Source organism: Sinocyclocheilus grahami, unplaced genomic scaffold (genome assembly GCF_001515645.1).
Source record: "Sinocyclocheilus grahami isolate Dianchi unplaced genomic scaffold, SAMN03320097.WGS_v1.1 scaffold3.1, whole genome shotgun sequence".
In the NCBI taxonomy this organism is placed as follows: Eukaryota; Metazoa; Chordata; class Actinopteri; order Cypriniformes; family Cyprinidae; genus Sinocyclocheilus; species Sinocyclocheilus grahami.
The window spans coordinates 4960718-4973091 of record NW_015505182.1 but is presented as its reverse complement, the minus strand read 5'-3'; the positions used below and the strand labels follow the sequence as shown (position 1 = coordinate 4973091).

Here is a 12374-nt window from a genome sequence, read left to right as displayed (position 1 = left end):
CTTTTACTCAAAACTCACTTTAAACCACCATCAAGTTTTTGCAATAACTTCCGATTGCCGTGTGTGTTTCGGCCATGTATTGTTGATGAAATTAAATATATTATAACCTCTGAGTCAGAGCAGCGATCACGGAAGAGAGAGCACAGGCAGACAGCGCTAGAAGCTGCTAATGCTCATCAGTAAATCAGTAGAAAATTAATAGAAATGACGATTCTGTCTGAGCTAGGTGATTCTGTCACACGCACTAGTGTAAATGTAGCTAACAGATGTGTAAACCGAAGACTATTTGAGCTTTATTAAAACCATTTGCACTGATTTTTTGTTTGTTACATTTTGTTTCTTTGTGCAGTGGCTTTGAGTCTGTATAAACATCAACAAGCTGAAAAATAAAACCAATAAAACCTTTTTTTTTTTTTAAGATAATGTAATCTTGTTCAAATAGATTTCATAAAATTGGTATTGAAAAAAAGTATCGGTCAGGAACCGGTATCGAAGTCAAGGTATCGGTATCGAAAATTTTTGAACGATACCCAGCCCTAGCTGCAAGAGACAAAAAAGTAATATAGCCAAAACAACCGCATAGCCGCTCTTTAGTGTAGATGCATGTTGATTTTATCAGACGATGCCGCGATTATAAATGAGTGATTCCTGGTTAACATGTATTAAAAGGGGTTGTCACTATTTAGTGTGTTATTTTTTGACAATATTCACTCATCATGACAGTAAAATAGGGCATTCTAAGTCAATATACTGCAGTATTTCCTTGCTCAATCAGTAGAAAATATGGTTAACACCCGGTCATGCATGAAAAAAAAATACCGTCATGTACCATGAAACCGGTATAATTTTGAAAAATACAGTGATATAAATTTTTGGTCATACCGCCCAGCACTAGCATACAGCCTACAATTCAGGATACAACTGGAAGAGACAACATCCTGCTGGCCTTGACGACAGCTTAGTTTCCAGTGAGCTTTTCATCACACCAGGTAATAAGCGCAGCCACCAAGGGGAGCAAGTTATCGTGACTTACTTAGAAAACTCTAGGTGTAGTATCTTTGAGACCTGACTGACAGAAGTTGAATAAGAAAATTACCTTTCATTACAAATTAACACAAAAAAATCAGAGACAACAGAGGCAATAGGATGAGGAAAATTGGATATAATTGCTTCGGCCTTGATAGTTGCACCTACTTTCCCTGGCATTGTTGTTTCCCGCATTTGAAAAGTCACATCCTTTTCATTTAAGTCAGTCTGAAGTTAAATGCACCATTAAGGCAGCAGAACATGTTGCGATAAAGAAAAGCATCAATGGCAGCTTCTGTAATTGCTTCTTCAACATTGTTCTATTCAGCAAGCCCAATGCTGCCATTTGGCCTTTCAGTGAGGCAAGAGCAGCCTCCATTTTGGCCATACAACCTCATACTATCTGACTTTTGTCCTTGTTCCTTTTCCTACATTGATAATTTTAGAGACACTTACTGTATGCAAGGATGTCTTGCCAACAGAAGAAGCCATCCTGTGACATTCAGACAGGATTCCAACTAAATTTTCCAAATCTCAATCAACATTTCCTGCAGTACCACAGCGGTACTGTCTACCCATCACTGTGGGAACATTTCACATTAAGCTGCTCAGACTCCTCTAGTCCAAATGTAGGGAGGTAAAGAGAAGGCAGGGGGCTGTCAGAACAGCATGAGAATGAAAGCTCCCTGCAAAATCCATCTAGTTGTTTTGGCTCTGGATGTATAAAGGCAACTACAAAAGCTGAATTTATTTGGGCTTGTTTGGGCTTATACTCCCTCTTTCCAGCTCAAATCTTCTACATTTTTCATCCTCAAGTGCATTCTTGCAAGTCCGCAACAGAGAAATCAATCTGGCGTCATAATTAGCGGTAATGAGAGTCGTTTGGTTGACCCTCACCATGTTATGTTCTCTTGTTGTTGTTGCATTATGAGCTGCGCTAAAATCCTTTTCTCTCCCACTCACATACTCTCTTGCTCCGTCTCCCTCCCTTACTGGAGACAGATGGGGAAGCTGAACGTTTAGCCCAGGACAATGCCTTCTGAAGGGTAGCATGCACTGGCAACTGCACCTACTCTGCTAAACTGAAGAGTCTATGACTCAACCAGAGCAACTTACATAAGCTGCATTTAAAATAAATACATAAATAAAATCTGTAATATTTGAGATTTTGGGCTTGGCATGCACTTACACATGGCACACTAAACATACAATGATTAATTTGTCACACCAAGACTACTAAGCTTTTGACAAATTAATCTGGTCTAAGGAAAACTGCAGAGCAACTTTAAAGAATGTGACACTAAATTTGTGATTCATATTTATGGCACCCGAAAGAAATAAGAAAACTCTTAATAATAAATGTTCTTTATTGGCATTGATGGTTCCATAAAGATCCTTCAACATCCATGAAACCTTTCCATTGAACATAAGTTTATTTATGGTGGAAGAAGATTCTCTAGATTATTAAAATGTTTTTGACACTGATTGCAGCTCACTGAAAGGTTCTTTTGGGAAGAAATGCAACCTTTATTCCTCATTGGAGTTGCAGGCTTCTTTCATGAATTCAACTATTCTAATATCAAGCCACTTACCCATCAACATTAAATGGTCACCAAGTTGCCATATTAACCTTTATATTAGTAACATCTAGAGGGTCTGCAAAGGCAAACTGAGGTTTTACATAGATGCACCGATCGATCGGCCAGGGATCGGAATCGGCCGATTTTCCTCATGATCGGCCCGGATCGGTGACTGGCCGGTCAGTCTCACTTCTTTCCGATTCCGAGCCGATCCATTTCGTTACCAGCGGCACAGTCAATAACGTCAGCCGCGCTTTCTCACTGTCTTCTCTCCGACGACCTCTTCTCTCTCACACACGTCTCAATCGCTCCGGTTAAATAGTGCTTGTATTGCGCATTATTTTAGTCATTCCCACAGGTTTCGCGCTTACACCAAAAGCGCGTGCACCACCACTAATCTATATTAGTGGAGCGTGCAAACCGCGTAAAAAACATGAGTGTCTAACTGCACTAAAACGTTCAAATACATACAAATTGATGTCAAAATGCCCATCTTGGCCAGTATCTAGTTAAACACAGTCAGTTTTGGAAAGTTAAATAGTTGAGAAAGAGAACGCATGTTGTGTAACAGTATATTGGGTCCGTGGATAAACTCGTAAAGGGACCACAGTCCAATATTCCTGCCGTCTGTCATGTTAATCAAAGAACAAAAGACAAAGAAAATCACTTTCTGCTCTTGACTGAAAACGTTTTATAACTTTAATGGTAAGCATTAATCTGTATTTAATTTTTATAATGAAGACTACAGAAATTAATGTAATCAAACGTAAAATAACACTGGATGTGTTATTTTACATTTGATTACTTTAATTTTTGTAGTATTTCTTACCTGAATAAAAACTTAAAACTTAGTTTCACAGCTTTCTTTATTCTATTGCATTAATTTGTGCAGTTGTTTGAAAAAAATTGTATTTGTTCTTATTTTATTGTCAATATTTTACTTGTTTTTTTAATGAAAATAAAACTTTGCGTTGAAGAAAAGTAGATTTTTGTTTGTATATGCTGTCAATTATAGTTCTTAGAAAGAAAATCGGAATTGGCAAAAATCAGTATCAGCAGATCACACTAACAAAAAATCGGAAATCTGAATTGGCTAAGAAAATTGCAATCGGTGCATCTCTATCTCCACTTTTTTCACATACATTTTGCCATAATGGCATGGTAAAGGTTAAACATTTGTAAGTCTTGAAAAAACTGAAATTGTTTCCAATCCCCATCATCTTGACAACTTAAAACAATGTTTTTTAATAATAGGTAATTTAGAAAAATAAACTTTCAGAAAAAGTAAGACTAAAACCAGCATTGTTTACTTTCCATCTGTTAATGAAATACCCAAAGCAATGTAATAGTTTGTTTAATTATAGGGAAACTGGAAAGTATACACAAGAAATTAAACAAAGCAAAAAATAAATAAATAAAACAATCAAATAAAGAAGGTAAAGTCATTCTTGGATTTAAAAGTAAAACCTCCACTTCCTTTCTTCTTATCACCTCAGTTTCTTTATCAGCTATATGCAGCTCATCTTAAAATTAAAGATGGCACAAAAATGAACTGGTTATGAAAGCATGTGTTTAAAGGTTCTTGAAAATGGTACTTGCCTCAATGCCTTCTTTTCGTGGTGTTATTGTGACACCTACTGGTTAATACAGATACTTCACTGTACACAGTCATTTTTCCTACAAAGATAAATGTTGAGTCAAAACAAATTACTAGGTTAATTGGAAGTTATCACTTCTTTTCCAAACACATAATACCTGCCAAGTAACTGGTGAGAAGATAAAGGAACAGGGATTTTGTATAAATCACCAGCTGAATAAACCCAACTGATGCTCTTACAAAAACTTTGGCAAGACTTCTAAAGACGAAGCTCTTTAACAAAGCATTTGTATGAAGTGTAATTACAGAGAAATGAGCAGTACACAAAAGATGCTCTCATGACAGTGAAGAGGAAGCAATTATGAAGTCCTTACAAAAAAAGAAGCAAATGTTTCATTTGAAGTCCAACCTATGCATGATAATATAAGAAGTAAACACTGTAGAAGTAAAATTTCCATTGTGCTTAATGGTCAGTTGTGTCAATGGTCACTGAAACTGGAGTTCAGCTGACTAAATCCCACTAATTACATTAAAAGGGGTCAGAAACCAGAGAAGAAGGACAGTTTAGTCTCTTCCAGGAATGCAGGAAACACGAAGAGATGACAGGAGCAGCCTGAGCACAGCCTATGACCAATCAAAGACCAAATGAGTTTCAAGATAATCCACTACTGGAGCTAAAACTCAGCCTGTGGACCACCTGTAGTCTGAACTGTTCATTACAAGTTCAGCTGTAACAACCCACAGTAGGGGGAAGAATGGCCTCTTAACAGTCACTGAATTCCACACATTCTGAAAGGAGAAATTATTCTGATAAAAGTGCACTTATGTCCTACACTCTGTGACTCAGAAAGGGTGTGTTGATGAAAACATTTCAAAACTGTTAAACAAATACCTCACATCTGTTTAGAGTAAAACAAATCCCCTGTTTTTGAGCCATTTATTTGGAAAGCACCTAAAATAGTCCCTGTGTTTTATCTGCTTTTTTTGTTGTTGTTTGTTTTTGATTATGTGCAATAAAAGCCATTTTTAAAACATATATACAGCGCCTTGCAAAAGTATTCATAAAAGTATCATAAAGGTGGTTCATACTTGCATGCATAATATTCCAAGTCTTCTAAAGCCACACTGTCAGAATAAGAAAAAAAAAAGTACAGAATTTGTCACGGTAGTGGTACCTTTTTTACCCCTAAAAGGTGCATATTAGTACCGCAAGTACGCATATCTTAAAGAACTCACGAGAGAAGAACCAATGTCCAATTGACCTACAGAAGGATAAACATCACTGCAGCACTTCACCGATCTGGGCTTTACGCTGGTGTGGCCAGACTCAATCTTCTCCTCAGTGAAGACACATGAAAACACACTTGGAATTTGCCAAAAAGCACCTAAAGAACTCTGACTTTGAGAAACAAGATTCTCTGGTCTGATGAACCTCAATTCCAAGCATCATGTTTGAAGGAAACCAGGCACTGTTCATCACCTCATGCTGTGGGGTTGTTTTTCAGGGGCAGGGACTGAAGGACTCGTCAGAGTAGAAGAAAAGCTCAATATGCACCAAAATATTGAGATTAATGAAAACCCAGTTCAGAGCATTCAGAACCTCAGACTGGGCAGAAGGTTCACCTTCCAACAGGACAATGACCCCAAGCACACAACAAGAGTGGCTTATAGACAACTCTGTGAATGCCTTTGAGTGGCCCAGTCAGAGCCTGGCTTGCCTTGAACACAATTAAATATTTCTGGAGAAACCTGAAAATGTGCATCTGCCCCCATCCAAGCTGCAGAGCTTGAGCTGAAGAGGTGAGGAGAAGAATGGCAGATAATTGCCAAATGCTGATGTGTAAATCTTGTCGCATCATACCCAAAAAGACTTGAGGTAAAGTCTAAAAATAGTGGGCCTCATTTACGAAACGAATGTACAAAAGAAAATTGGGCGTACGGTCGTTTTAACGCAAAACTTGGAATTTATCAATATGGACGTGAGCGATGGCTACGATCAAATCTCACATCTGGTCTTAGCTTGTGTAAATACGTTTTTGAGTTACCTGAACTTGCACGCAGCATAGTAAATATGGTGGAAAATTGTAGAATGACAGCATTTTGTTCTTTTTTATTTTCCTGACCGTCAAACAAAGCTGTTTTATACAGGGCTTTAGCTTTATATGCGCGAATAGCAGCGTAAACAAGACCACGAGGATTAAATCATCGCATCATGCACCTGCAGCACTTCTGTGAAAGGAGATAAACAGAAATTAAGTCTATAAAAGGAATAAAATAGGATCATACAAAATATATAATAGGCTACAATATAATTACCAGATTAACAAAGGGGGGGGGGGATACTGTGCAACAAGTATAGGTTCGTTTTTGTGACACTCGATGCATTTTATTTATTTTTCTTTATATCTTTATTTGATTTAATCCATCTGATCGCACAGGCGCCTCACGCACACACAAACAACATTAGTTCTAGCGTTGCCTGACATTTCAGCCATTCATCATCAACCTAAAATGCAGTCAACCAAACATAAAAGTTACACTGTTTATTTTAAAAGGTCCGCTCTAAAATCAGCGTGCAGCGCCCAAACAAACATTTTTGCGCATGTGAAGAATTTTATACCGATATTAGAACACGAGTGAAGTATAAAGCCATGTTTAGGCTATATAATGAATAATAGTATGCAAACAAATGTTACAAATATGGCAAAAATGGAAACATTTGGATTCTTGTGGTATGAGACAGGCTCGTGAGCCCAATGCCGTTTCAGTTTTGCTTGACATTTGTATGCTGTTTACAATGAATGCCACTATAGCCTTATTTGTGTTTTATTTTATAGTTTAATATATAATTTTATAACTACTTATTTTTCATTCTTGTTCTGTTCTGAATACAGTTAAATTTAAAATATTTGTTGTTGTAGAGTGAGGGGAACTAAATAGGTTGTTTATATTTACCAGTATTTTAATAAACATATAAATTACATAAATTAATGTAGCCTAATTGCTTGCAATTACAAGGTTAACAGATGTTTTTGGAGTAAGATCAATTGCTTTTACATGAGATTAGCTACTTCCTCTTTTTGGCAAGGTATCGTTTCTCCGTGTCGTAAACTCTAGGGGCGAGGCTTCTAAACCAGGGTATTTTTAGGGGTGTGATATTGAAATGACGATTGTTTACTGCCGCCACATTTATCAACGTGTGACCATTCGTACGATGAGATTGGCATCATACGAATGTTTCGGCATACGAATGTTTCGTGCGATTGTAGCATTTGAACCAATCATACACAAATTTTCATTTGATTGAACAAATCAATTACTCATTAGATTAACAAAGGAAAGACACAATGCACAGCAAAATGGACACTTCTCTAATTAATTCATAGGAAAACCTTTCTATGATTGAACACACATCCTCAGGTCATTGTGTATATCATTACTGTTCTTGTATATTCTCTTTTGTATTGTATACTGTTTTATGCATGTTATGATAGATCACTAGTTAATATAACCTCACCTCTACACAGCGCGTTTTGTCACTTTGTTGTTCTTGCAAATAAAACACTGACACAATGATGAACAAGTACATTAATATTCGCAATAACATCGATTTAGTCCTGCGGGAGCAGGCGGCTTAGTCCTGTATCGGACACGGAAGCTTCTCTAAAGGGAGGGGTGAGAGGGGGACTGAGCCGTTGGTTGCAATTCGCAACCTCACCACAAGATGCCACTAAAATTTTCACACTGCACCTTTAAGTCTGCGCCAGGCCTCGGCCTTGACTTTCCATTCACCAAAGATCCTAGGATCTCAGCTGATGCCTCTTTTAGGTCTTTTTCACTTCCACTGGGAAGAAACTCCCAATCACCATCGAGTCAGAACGTCTTTGGAATTCATCACTCTTCAAACCCGGAAGAAAGTGATCGCGACATCTATACCACTGAACCTCCAAACCATCAAGACTTTCATCCAAGACTGCATCCGTAATCTCGTTCCAGGCCAAGGCAATGCAAGTATCGTACATTTAACTAAACGAAACAGAGGTTTAGGCCCAATCCCAATTCTATTTTATACCCCTTCCCCTATGTCCCTTGAAACAGAGTGTCAAGAGTGAAGGTGAAAATATTCCCCTAAGAATTGGGACACCACTACTATGCTGTCACACGTTATCATACGTCGTCTAGCTCCTACAATACACACACCTATGCTGGTGAGCATTAGAGCCTTTAATTATCGTTCTATATTAATGCACTGCATGCTTACTGACACACACACACACACATATCAGAGATCGCGCAGTTCACACATCCAGGAGTAAAGATACTTGTCAACGCTGCCCCACGACTTTTATTAATAACAGTTTAAATACTGAATCGTGTAGTGGTTCAATCTTTAACTGGCTGGCAGGAGCCAGTGGCTGGTGGCAGCTGCCAGTCTGATTCTGGCAGGTCACGTGACCTGTCAGTGGTGGCTCCTGCCAGCCAGTTAAAGATTGAACCCCCACTCACTGAATCGCTACATTATATTTTCCAGCAACAAGAGGATAAAATCGCTGTTTTTGAAGTAAACTCACTCTAAAAAGAGAAACACAGACACGCATACACACAACTTTCATCTCTCTCTCTCTCGCTCTCCAATAGGGTTGGGTACCGAAACCCGGTACCAATATGGCACAGGTACCTATGTAACCGGTATGTACTAGAACCGAATCCGAACGCAGATTTCGGTGCCATGCCTGAGCGATCGATTGAAATATTTGTCCTCTGGTTCTCCGAAACGCGGCACCGCACGTGAAAAATAATTTCCCGACTGAGAAAATGCATGTGAACTCAAGTCGGAAAGGTCTAATAATACAAATCCAACAAATCTTTGTAGTAACGCGAGTGTCCATGTTGTTTTCACATTCCGACTTAAAAGCACAACTTGGGAAATGAAAGTATTCGAGGAGCGTGTGAATGCAGTAACGTGCTCTGATGGCAGCAGGTAGCCTTCCGTTAACTAAGCTAAACATGCTTAAATTAAAATGCCTAAAGCTAAACCTCCCTTGTATTCACATTTCTAAACCTGTTGTCCAACAAAACAGAAAATTATAACCTTTTTACTCCACAACACCAGTCAAATGCTTCCTTTTGTGATCTGATGTGGCCTCTTGTCACAGAATGAGGCAGAAAATGTTCCATATGCTACTTTAAAAAGAATACATCGATTAGCAATAGAGTATACATTAGGGTGACCCATATGTCCTCTTTTCCCTTGACATGTCCTCTTTTTGGACCTACAAAAATGCATCCGACCAGGATTTCTTAATTGCCCAAAATGTCCGGGATTCGGCTGTTTTCTTAATCCCACTCCCACTGAATCTCTGACTATTGCCGCCTGCTCCCGCAACATCTCTCTTTATTCTCGACCTGTGATGAGTCAAAGCTGACTCCGGTAGCTCTTGTTGGATGCAGGGTTGCAAAGTCCGCGTTTTTTCCACAGAATTGGGCTACTTTTAAACTGTTACCATGGGTTGATTTTCCAAAGTGGGTTAAAAGTTTGAAATATTTATGCAATAAATTACATTTGACATAAATGCTTGTATTGAAACATTTTGCATTCTACCTATGATAAAACTTTCATGGACTTCTACATTAACTGTTCCCTCCTGGTGGAATGACCTGCCCAGCTCAATCCAAGCAGTTGAGTCCTTAATATTTTCAAGAAACGGCTGAAAACACATCTCTTTCATCTTAATTTGACCCTCTAACTCTAGCACTCTCTATTCTAATTTTATCTGCTTGGTTTTTTTTTTTATTAAAAAACTTGACCCTCTAACATTTTCACTCTTTGTTCTATTTCTATTCTAATGGCCAATCCATCATTTTGGGGGGGATTTTTACATTTTTTTATAAGTATCGGTTCAGGCACCGGAACTGTTTTAAAAGTATCGATTTGGCACCGGCATCGAAAAAAAAAAAAAAAAACATACCCTACCCTACTCTCCAATTGGCAATATTTGAGAAAAGGGTTTAGCGATTTATAATTATTGGGGGGACTAGCCCCCCTCAATGTCTATGGTGGTTATCACCCTGATCAGACATGAAAATATGTTGTGGCACTATCGTGCAGTCTGTAATGATATGACGTTAGCAAACTTTAGCGATTTTTTTGCAAACATTTCTTTGAGTAACATGACCGTAAATATGATCTCACGATTGAAAGTAACATAAAACAAATGATTACTTTTCGTTAAAATCTTTATTAATGCCAAAAATGCTTACATTTATGTGTCTTTTTGTTCGTTCGGGCAGCCATGTTGCCGCTGAAGCCGGTTTACGCTGAGATAATTCATACACCTTCGTTTGAAGTGTGGTTCCGGAAAATCTTCGTTTGAAGGGCTATCTGGCCCTTCCCCTAGCCCTACCCCTCCAACCAAAAGAGAATCGAGACAGCCCTACCCCTTCATGTGAACACACAAAACGGAGGGGTAGGGGAAAAGGGAAGGGCTAAGGGGTAGAATTGGGATTGGGCCTTAGTATAAGCTGTAGACCCTGTTCTAAAACAGCACTGATGGTTTTACTCAGGTGGTTAACTGAATCTTTTCATAGCTTCATTCTCTGGTTTTTCCTGATGGTTTCATCCATCACGCCTCATTTGCCCTTTCCCATGTATGAGTGATTGTTTGTTTGTTAGAATAGTTTGTGTTAGTGTTTAGTTAATAAAACTCTTGTGCACAAATTACATGCATTTCTGATTCTGCCTTGCAAATTAATTGTCCCTTTACGATTTTGATCCTTACTACATGCTCTAATGCATTACTACTGTATGAAAGTATTTTCTGTGGCAACGGAAAGATCCTTTCGTAGAGTTTATATGAATTTACACTGAATGTTTGCTGGACGAACACATTGGTTCATGGCAATTTAATTGTGCTACAGTTACTACTGGCAGCTGATATAAATAATTGTAATTATTCATAATTAACTGTAATTATTTATATACATTTCCCTCTTGAGCTCATTTGCTACACGATCATTCGTACAATGAGATTGGCGGCATACGAATGTTTCATGAATCACATGTGAACTCTGTCATAAGTTGATTTGTGTGCACGGATCTGCGCCAGTTTCTACGTTAGATTAATAAATGAGGCCCACTGTGATACAATAAAGGCATTAGGTTTTAAAGAAAATTATTACAACTGTTAAATTTAAAATCATTCAATTTCAGAGCTTTCTATTCATCAAAGAATCAAGAAAAGGTATCACAGCTTCCATAAAAATATTAAAAACCACAAATGTTTTCAACATTTATAATAAAAAGAAATGTTTCATGAGCACCAAATCATAATAGAATGATATCTTCAGGATCATGTGACACTGAAGACTGGAGTAATAGCTACCGAAAATTCAGATTTGCCATTACAGGAATAAATTACATTTTAAATATATTCAAAAAAAATATTACTGTTATTATACACAATTACTGTTGTTGTTGTTTTTTTATCAAATAACTGCAGCCTTGGTGAGTATAAGAGACTTCTTTCTAAAACATCATACATATTTTTAAAGTGTATATAGCTGCATTCAAAAACAATACTGTAACTCCACCAGCACTAAAGCAAGACTGGATAATTCTGTCTTATCCCTGAGCTAATTTTATCCTTTGATTTAGCTCTGGCAGTCAACAACTAAGTTAATGGCATTGAAAGAGGGGTTCAATGTGTGTGGGTGTGTTTTATCCATCTGTCTCTCTGCTGTCGGTTTAAACATAACAAAAAATAATTGTTGCTGTTGCTTAAATCCATCTAATAAAAAAACAATGCTGTCAATTTTAAGAAATATCTACAATTTGCATAAAATAAGACATTTGATTACTGAAGAAACAAAGAGCACTGACAGAGCAGACACAGACTAACTTGACAAAGTTCTAATAATGAACATAAATTCTTTGTGTGGATATACCTTGAATTTCATTGACATTTTACATTGTAGAATAATGAACCAGTTTTGTCCTTCTAAAAGAATAAAATGGCATCATAAAGCCTCACTAAACAATCATCAGCAACATGTCTACTCTGACATTAATCAATCTTATTTTCTTATTGTATCAAAATTATGAAATTATATAGCAACTCAGTATGCATATGTATGCGTGTATGTATGTGTGTATGTGTATATATATATATATA

General features: G+C 37.5%; 1 protein-coding gene across 1 annotated transcript in view; it reads right to left on the bottom strand.

The window, feature by feature from the left end:
* Positions 1 to 12374, bottom strand: part of LOC107581615 (protein diaphanous homolog 3-like) — a 344565-nt gene that overhangs the window by 330948 nt on the left and 1243 nt on the right. The window lies entirely within an intron of this gene.